At 39.3% G+C, this 8,238-nt stretch overlaps 1 long non-coding RNA gene across 2 annotated transcripts in view; it reads left to right on the top strand.

Annotated features, from left to right (window-relative positions):
- The first annotated feature begins 3,947 nt into the window (after window positions 1–3,947).
- LOC136173468 (uncharacterized) overlaps window positions 3,948–8,238 on the top strand; it is a 51,195-nt gene continuing 46,904 nt past the window's right edge. For both annotated transcript variants that reach the window (XR_010664235.1, XR_010664234.1), the window contains exons 1-2: window positions 3,948–4,061; window positions 7,713–7,797. This is a non-coding gene — a long non-coding RNA (uncharacterized lncRNA). The remainder of the gene's footprint in view (window positions 4,062–7,712; window positions 7,798–8,238) is intronic.

Raw genomic sequence — 8,238 nt, 5'->3', positions numbered from 1 at the left:
GATCTCCTGAAGGATCATGCTCTACTGATTTAAGAACCCTGAACAAAACCTCCTAACTTCTTCTCTAGACATCATCACAAGTAAAGATAGGCTTTGTTTCCTGGGTAAAATATGATTCAAGGGACACATGATATGATTTTTTTAAGTAATATGCTCTCGAAGTCTATATTTCCATTTAAGCAACTGGATCATCACCAAAACTGCAACATTAAGATGAGTGGTAAAATGTATGTATATCATCTTTCATATACATCTCTGCCTCTCTATCAGTTTCCACATCGCCGGCACATTTATATCAGATCTCAGAAGCCCACTGAAAATTAGCAAGAGAAGAAGTGTGAAAAGACAGAAATAGTACCCAATCCTTGCAGAATGTCTTATTTAGTGGAATAGGGAAGCTGAGGAGAAGAAAGAAAAGTACTACTCTTTTTTTCCTTCCCCCTGTGTGACCCCATTACTTTTTCAAATCATTTCCCACCATTCACTTAGTTGTGACCTCACAGCTGCTTTTAACAGATGGAAAAACAGACAGGGAGCAGCCAATCAAGTGTAGCCCAAGCCGGTTTCCCTAGTTCCCGTATCCCAGGCGCGGTCTTTGCCGTCGACAGCCAAAGCCTCTTGGTTTCTTCACAATGAACAGAAATCTCCGTTGGCATCTCAGAATAGCCAGCACATTCCTCACTCTGGCTTTGGAAACCATGTCAGAAGCCTGGGAAACAAGCTGCAGGAAAAGTCCTGCATTCCAGTGCCCTCGAGTATGTGGCAGGTTGGACAGGGGGCAGCGCGGCTGAAGGACAGCGTTCATTGGTCCAGCTTGCAGGACCACCAGGGCCCGTCCACACATCTCGTCCCAAATCCGCGATCAGCTTCCTAAGCATTTGCATCCCGGAATCTGGCAGACACTACACAAGAGTGCTGTCAGCCTGCGCTCAGCCCTAGAAGGGGTTCATGAAGCTATCTGCACTCTTCTAAGAGCACCAAATTCAATTTTTTTAACAGATTGAAATCTAGTTGATTTACAATGTTCTGTTTCAGGTTTATATGTTTCAGGCATATATTTTGGGTGTATATATTTCAGGTATATATACATATATATATATATACCTGGGTATATACACATATACATATACTTTTTCAGATTCTTTTCAATTATACGTTATTACAAGATACTCAGTATAGTTCCCTGTGCAGTACAGAAGGACCTTGTTAGTGATCTGTTTTAGATACAGTAGTGAGTATCTGCTAACCCCAAACTGCTAATTTATCTCTCCCCTACTCATTTCCCTTTTAGTAATCATAAATTTGATTTCTATGCTTGTGAGTCTATTTCTGTTTGGTGTATAAGTTCCTTCGTATCTTTTTTTAGATTCCACATATAAGTGACATCATATGAGATTTGTTTTTCTCTGACTTCTTTCACTTAGTGTGATAATCTCTAGGTCCATCCATGTTGCCGCAACTGGCAGCATTTCACCCTTTTTCATGGCTGAGTAATATTCCGTTGTGTATATGTACTACATCTACCACATCATCTTTATCCATTCATCTGTCAGTGAACACTTAGATTGCTTACATATCTAGGCTATTGTAGATAGTGCATTTATAGAATATTGGGAGGGTGTATCTTTCTGAATTAGACTTTTCACCTTCTCTGTGAATATACCCAGGAGTGGGATTGCTGGATCATATGACAACCTTATTTTAGTTTTTTACGGAACTTCCATACTGTTTTCCATAGTAACTGTACCAGTTTACATCCCCACCAACAGTAGGGGAGGGTTCCCTTTTCATCATGCCAAATTTGATTTTTATTAGCGGTGCATAAGCCAAACAAATCTCCTTTGCACCTGCTTCCAGCCCCAAGTCCGAGACCCCCTGCTCTAGGGGACAGACTGGCACTGTGCCAGAGTTGATTACTAGCTAGTTCTCTCCTGCTTTCTTTTTCTTTCTTCCCTCTCTCCCTTCCCCTCACTCTGACTTCTGAGGAGGAGATCAGTGAGGTGGCCATAAAAATTATTGCAAAGGAAGCAGAATAGAAGAGATATGATGACCTGCCAACAGGTGTGTGAGTAACTCCAGGCTTGGAGTTACTTTCTCTCTGCTGAAACTCTTCAGCCCACCTCTCCTGTTAACACCTGTGAAATTGTTCAATAAAACAATCCCACAAGCCCCGTTCCATCTCTCAAATGTGTAGTCTGTTACATTCCTTGTCAACAAGGCAGCGCATAATTCACTTCGAAGGCCATGTGAAATGTTCGTGAGGAACAAATTAAGATTTAGTTCAAACATTCTTGACGGTGTCTTGGTGTGCTAACCAGGTTTATGGATCTGTTTCATGGGAATGCACTTTACAAACCTGCATTTATGAGTTGTTTATCCAGTGAGTATAGGCATCCATTATATTTTTGTCACTGTTGTAAATATGAATGGAATGGAAGAAAATAATCACTGGGAAGAGCTATTTCAGATTTCTGCAAGTTTAAGTACTGCATTAAAAAACTGGAATAATATGTATGTCCAGCACCAGACACTACATTTGATAAAATAATCATAAGTATCACTGTTTTTATCCTTTTCATGAAAGGATTTTCAGCCAACAGTGGAAAATGATAAATAAAACTTGTCCAAAAACAGGTTCTTAAATTAGGGTCCACAGATCCGAAGAGGGTCATGGGTAGAATGCAGGGTGGCTGTGAACTTGAATGTGAAAATAACTACAACATTATCTTCACTCACTTCCAACTGAAATTGAGCATATCCTTCAATTATGAAGACAGGCAACAACTTGAGTACTATTAGCAGTACCTGTCTCTTCATCACCAAAAGAAATTACAGATATTTTCCTATCAAATTAGAGTTGTTGCAGATATCTGAAAACATTGTTTATATCTCATCACTTCTTCAAAATTATGGTAATTATTAGATCTACTGATAGATTTTGTTTTTTAAAAGCACATGTATTATTATATCACGTTTGACTTTTACATATTTTTATAACTATAATTTCCTCTAATTGGTTTCCTTTGCAATCTGTATACATCTTCTTTTATGCATTTAAAAATATTAATCTGAGAAGGGATCCACAATCTACCAGATTGTCAAAGGGACAAGGAACATAGGACCAAAAAAACTTAAGAACTCCTGTTTGAAAATTGGTCATATTTCATTTTTTTGTTCATTCAACAACCAACAACATTAAAGTACCTTTAATACACCCTGTAATGTCCTAAGCAGTAAGGCTACAAGAACAAACAAGACAAAACTCCCACTCTTAAGAATCTTAACTTCTAGAGAAGCAACCTAAATTATTTTTCCAAGTAGAGCAATTTTTTAAACACTCAGGGTCTAAAGCAACAACAGAAATTCACAAGTAGCATAGATCCTTGCTACTCAGAGTCTGGCGTCTTAAATAGCAACTTTGGCATTACCAGGGAATTTGTTAGAAATGCAGAATATCAGGTTGCATCTCAGAATCTGCGTTTTAGGAACATCCCAAGGAATTAGAGTTTGAGAAGTTCTGGTTTAGCTTTTAGACTGCACACTGCCATCCTTACTGCTTCCTTCTTCCCACTTGGCCTGAAACACAGGCTATTAGGAGGCCACTGATAAAAATAAGTCTAGATCAAATTGCTTTCCCCAAGGGCTTGAGAGAAAGGTGGAGTGGCTCTTGAGAATTCTATTTCAAACCACACAGAAGAGTAAAAATTCAGGCGGGGGGGTGGGGGGGGTGGGGGGGTGGGGAAAGTCCTGACTGAAAATTTTCTCACAGTTTCTCATGCTTAATTTGGTCATTCCTTTGTATGCAATTAAACAAGCTTATCTTGTTTAGTGATACCTCAATGGAGTGAAATTGGCTACACCATTCTTTCAGTCAAACCACTATTCATAGATTTCTATTCTCAACCACGTTATTTATACTCTGCCTAAAAGTAGGTTTCACAAGTTATTTAGAATCATGCAGCACCAACAGAGATCTGAAGAGTGAAACACGTTTGAATCTCCTCATATAATATCTGGGGAGAACCCCAACCTGTGAAAAATGAAAGGAGAAAAAAAGATACGTAAGTAAAGATATTAGAACCCAGTGGTTGCTGAAGAGCTGAAAACATATTGAGTTCTATGTCTAGTGGAAACTTCTGAAATTCTACTCAACTGAAGTAAAGTGGTTTGATCACTAATGTTACTAATGATCTGGGAGCAGTATTTTCTGCTCACTGCAATCTCTGATCCTATCTTTTGTTTAAAAGTCTGATTTTTTTCATCATCAATTTATTGCATTCCCTTTTATTTTTAAAATTATTGCTTTAAAATGTGACTTGTCTTGATTAATGAGGCTTGGGGCACCCAAGGTCCTGTCCCAACCCTACTGGACATACAAGGTCAGAGGTGAGGAAATAATTAGAATAAATTTCAGAAAAAAAAAGTATTTATTTCCCATGTGATTGTCTTTAATCTTTCAATATTATCACTCACAATAATTTTTAAAACAATCAAGATACGTGTGTTTTGTTGCATTCATACACCAAGTATAATTAAGATCTGTTGTTGTCAGAACAGGTTACAGTCAAGGAACTCTTCCATTTAATTAATAAGCAAACTGAGGCTTGGATAATTAACTCAGACTTGTGGTTTCTCTAAATCGCTCCAGAGTAGAAAAATTTATCTCAAAATAACCCCACTGTAGAGTAAGAAGCAAAGTATTATATTTGAACATGGTGTGAAATGCTATTGTCATCAAAGTTAATCATCAAGAAACCTAAGGTTAATAAATGGCTGAGATGAATTGGAAAATTTGATCTTTACTTGGATTTAAAATAATGAAATTATATGTTATGAGGGATAGCCCCTCGCTAAGGCATTTAATGTTAACTTTCGTAAGAGTCTCACAGGGCATTGTTAAAAGGAATTCTGTCAATTGCCAGATGAAAAAATGCATTGTATCAGTATTTTTGCAAACATAGATAGCATTAGTCACTCAGTCATGTCTGACTCTTTGAAACTCCATGGACTATAGCCCGCTAGGCTCCTCTGTCTATGGGATTCTCCAGGCAAGAATACTGGAGTGCGTAGCCATTCCCTTCTCCAGAGGATCTTCCTGACCCAGAGATAGAACCCAGGTCTCTCACATTGCAGGCAGATTCTTTACTGTCTGAGCCTCCAGGGAAGCCCATTTTTGTAAACATAATGTAACCTCAAATAGAAAAGGGTACATGATAGGAAGATAAAGTTAAACCATATCATCCCATAAAGCACAAATAATCCCAAACATCTCCAGTGGCAGACAACTGAAGATAAATAATTTGGTGCCATACCAAATAATTTCTTGAAGACCGGAAATAAACAAAGAAACACCGTGACCACTGTGGCTATTGTATTCAGCTTTGCTTGAAGAAGCAGAGCCGAACTCAAACTGGTTCAAGCTAAGTGGCGATTATGTTATGGATGAATAGGAAGCAGTAAGAAGGATAGAATACAAGAGAAATGTGACTACTTCTAATCGCGGTGAGTTATATGTGTGGAAAAAACATTGGATTTCAAAAAGTCAGTACTAAAAAAAAGTGTAAAGTATTTCATTTTCATATTGATGGCATGTTCCTATGATTATATTTTAGATATACTGGCTTATAAGATATATTATTCAAATGAAGTTCACCTATTCCTTCTAACTTTCCTTAATGTGACAACTTGCCAAGGTAAAATTACACATGAGGCTCCCATTGGGGGCTCACGTTAGATTTATGCTGGACATCACAGCTCTAGAGCTACTGGTGTTGAGATGTAAGTTAGGAAAGAGGATTGTAGAAAACAGGCAGGCAGCAGGGGCTGAAGGGGGAGTAGTTTCCTTTCAAAGGAGGATGGGCCTGGCAAGGTCAACTTCACTGCTGATTCATTGAAGAGTAAGAGGGTCCAAGAAGGAAAGAGGCAAGTCTTGTCCTCCAGTCAGGGCAAGTCTAAACTGGAGGACATCTCCAAGAGACCCTCCAGCCAGGGCAAGTCTAAATGGGGGACATTTCCAAGAGACACTCTAGATATGACAAGTCTAAATGGGGGACATTTACAAGAGACCCTCTAGACAGGGCAAGTCTAAATGGGGGACATTTCCTTCTTTTTCCTCTCTCTCTTTCCCTCTCTCTTGCTCCCTGTCTTCATCTCCATTTCATCTCCATTTCCCCTCCTCCCTCCATCTCCATCTTCCTTCCTTCCTCTCTCCTGTTTTGCATTTCCTTTCCTTCTCCTGCTTTCCTTTCTTCTTCCTTTCCTGTGTTCTTTTTTTTTTTTTTAAGAAAAGAAATATTGATTATCCTGAACGAGTCAAACAGGAACACAAGTGATGATTAACTATTAACTGTAGCACACTTTTCAGAAACAAACACAGTTTTAAAACTAAATATTGATTAAGAAAAAACCTGAAGTTGCTGTTTAGTCACCTGAAGAGGAATTCCTAATTGTCTCCGAGCTAGGGCAACGTCTTCCTCACTCTGGAGCGCCTGCTGCCCGGGCCTTTTGCGATTGTTCCTGCCGATCAGGCCCACAGACTTAGAGGTGCTTCTTAAAGTTCTGTGGAGATCATCGTTTATGTGTATGTCAAACAGATTGCATTTGTAACATTTAATGCCCACAATAACAGTCATAAAACATGCTGGCGTGTGCTCACTGTGTAAACACTTTCTTCTGAATATAGAGCCAGGGAAATGTTTTAGAAACTTTGACATTTATGGCCGTATTTATAATCTTTTTTGGATCATTTCCTCACAGAGTCACATGTTTGTATATTTTAAACTCTCTGGAGAAATAAAAGTGTTTAAACATAATATAATGATGTGATATGCATTTTATGAGACCTTGCTCACCATTTAGGCATAAGAAAAGAGAATTCTGTGGTCACTCCTGAAAAGGGTTTCCATAAATGCTGAATTTTCTAGATATGTGCCACAAAGCTAAGGTGATTAGAAACAGGAAGGAGGAGGTGTATATTCAACTTTTTTTTTGCTTGGAACTAGACTACCCTGGGTTTCCCAGGTGGCACTAGTGGTAAAGAACACCCCCTGCCAATACAGGAGACACAAGAAGTACGGGTTCCATCCCTGGTCAGGAAGATCCCCTGAAAAGGCGCATGGCAACCCACTCCAGTATTCTTGTCTGGAGAATTCCATGGACAGAGGAGCCTGGCCGGCTATAGTCCATGGGGTTGCAAAGAGTCAGACACGACAGAACTTAGCATGCAGGCAACCCTAAAAATTGAAAACTAGACATATATCCCCAGTTGGGAATATGCATTGGGGAGAATTCCTTGGGCAGATACATGCACTTTTTGTGTTTTCTAAGAAGATGAATATCTAGCAATTTTATTGCCTCTCTATACTGGCACATCATATGAATTTACCTACTGTTTAGTTTTTGAAATTTCCTATTCTATAGCACAACAGCCCAAAAAATACCCATCCGGCCATAGAAACAAAACTTTAATTTTTATCTCAAACAATGCAGCTAGGTTTTACTAAACACTTAATTTGGTATATACCAAGTATCTTATATGTGCTAATTTATTAAATAGCCATAACAAGTCTAAACAGCAAGTGACCGAGATGGTATTCAAACCCAAGGGATGTGTCTGATCTAAAAGTGTTCTTACTCCAACATGCTGTCCTGGAAAGAGAGGACATAGAAATTTTAACATGTATCTTCAATTTTTTTTGACATTCCTCCGAAAGAGAATATTCCCGTGGAATCTGGACCAACTCTAGAGACCAACAGAGCATGGCGGAAGAGACTGCTGACTCCAGAGATTAGGACAAGGTAGGTTGTTCCGTGGTTAATCTGAGACATTCATTTCTGGGGTCCTGAGCTGTTCTGTAGTAGGCATGAGGCAGCCATGTCATGAGGAAGCTCAGACTGTGGTTTTTAGAATGATGGCTTACTCAACTAGACAGAAGATTTTAAATTTACCTGAGGGGTGGTGGTGGTTTAGTCACTAAGTCATGTCTGACTCTTGCGACCCCATGGACTGTAGCCTACCAGACTCCTCTGTCCATGGGATTCTCCAGGCGAGAGTGCTGGAGTGGGTAGCCTATCCCTTCTCCAGGGAAACTTCCCGACCCAGGGATTGAACCTGGGTCTCCTGCATTACAGGCAGATTCTGTACCAACTGAGCCACCAGGGAAGCCCAGCTGAGGGTTAGGAATATCCACTTAATACAAAGCTTTATCTCTCATTATTGTTGAATCTTTAAAAGACCAT

The sequence above is a fragment of the Muntiacus reevesi genome, chromosome 8, assembly GCF_963930625.1.
Source record: "Muntiacus reevesi chromosome 8, mMunRee1.1, whole genome shotgun sequence".
NCBI lineage: Eukaryota > Metazoa > Chordata > Mammalia > Artiodactyla > Cervidae > Muntiacus > Muntiacus reevesi.
The sequence above is the reverse complement of the archived record's forward strand: the minus strand, read 5'-3'. Positions and strand labels throughout refer to the sequence as shown.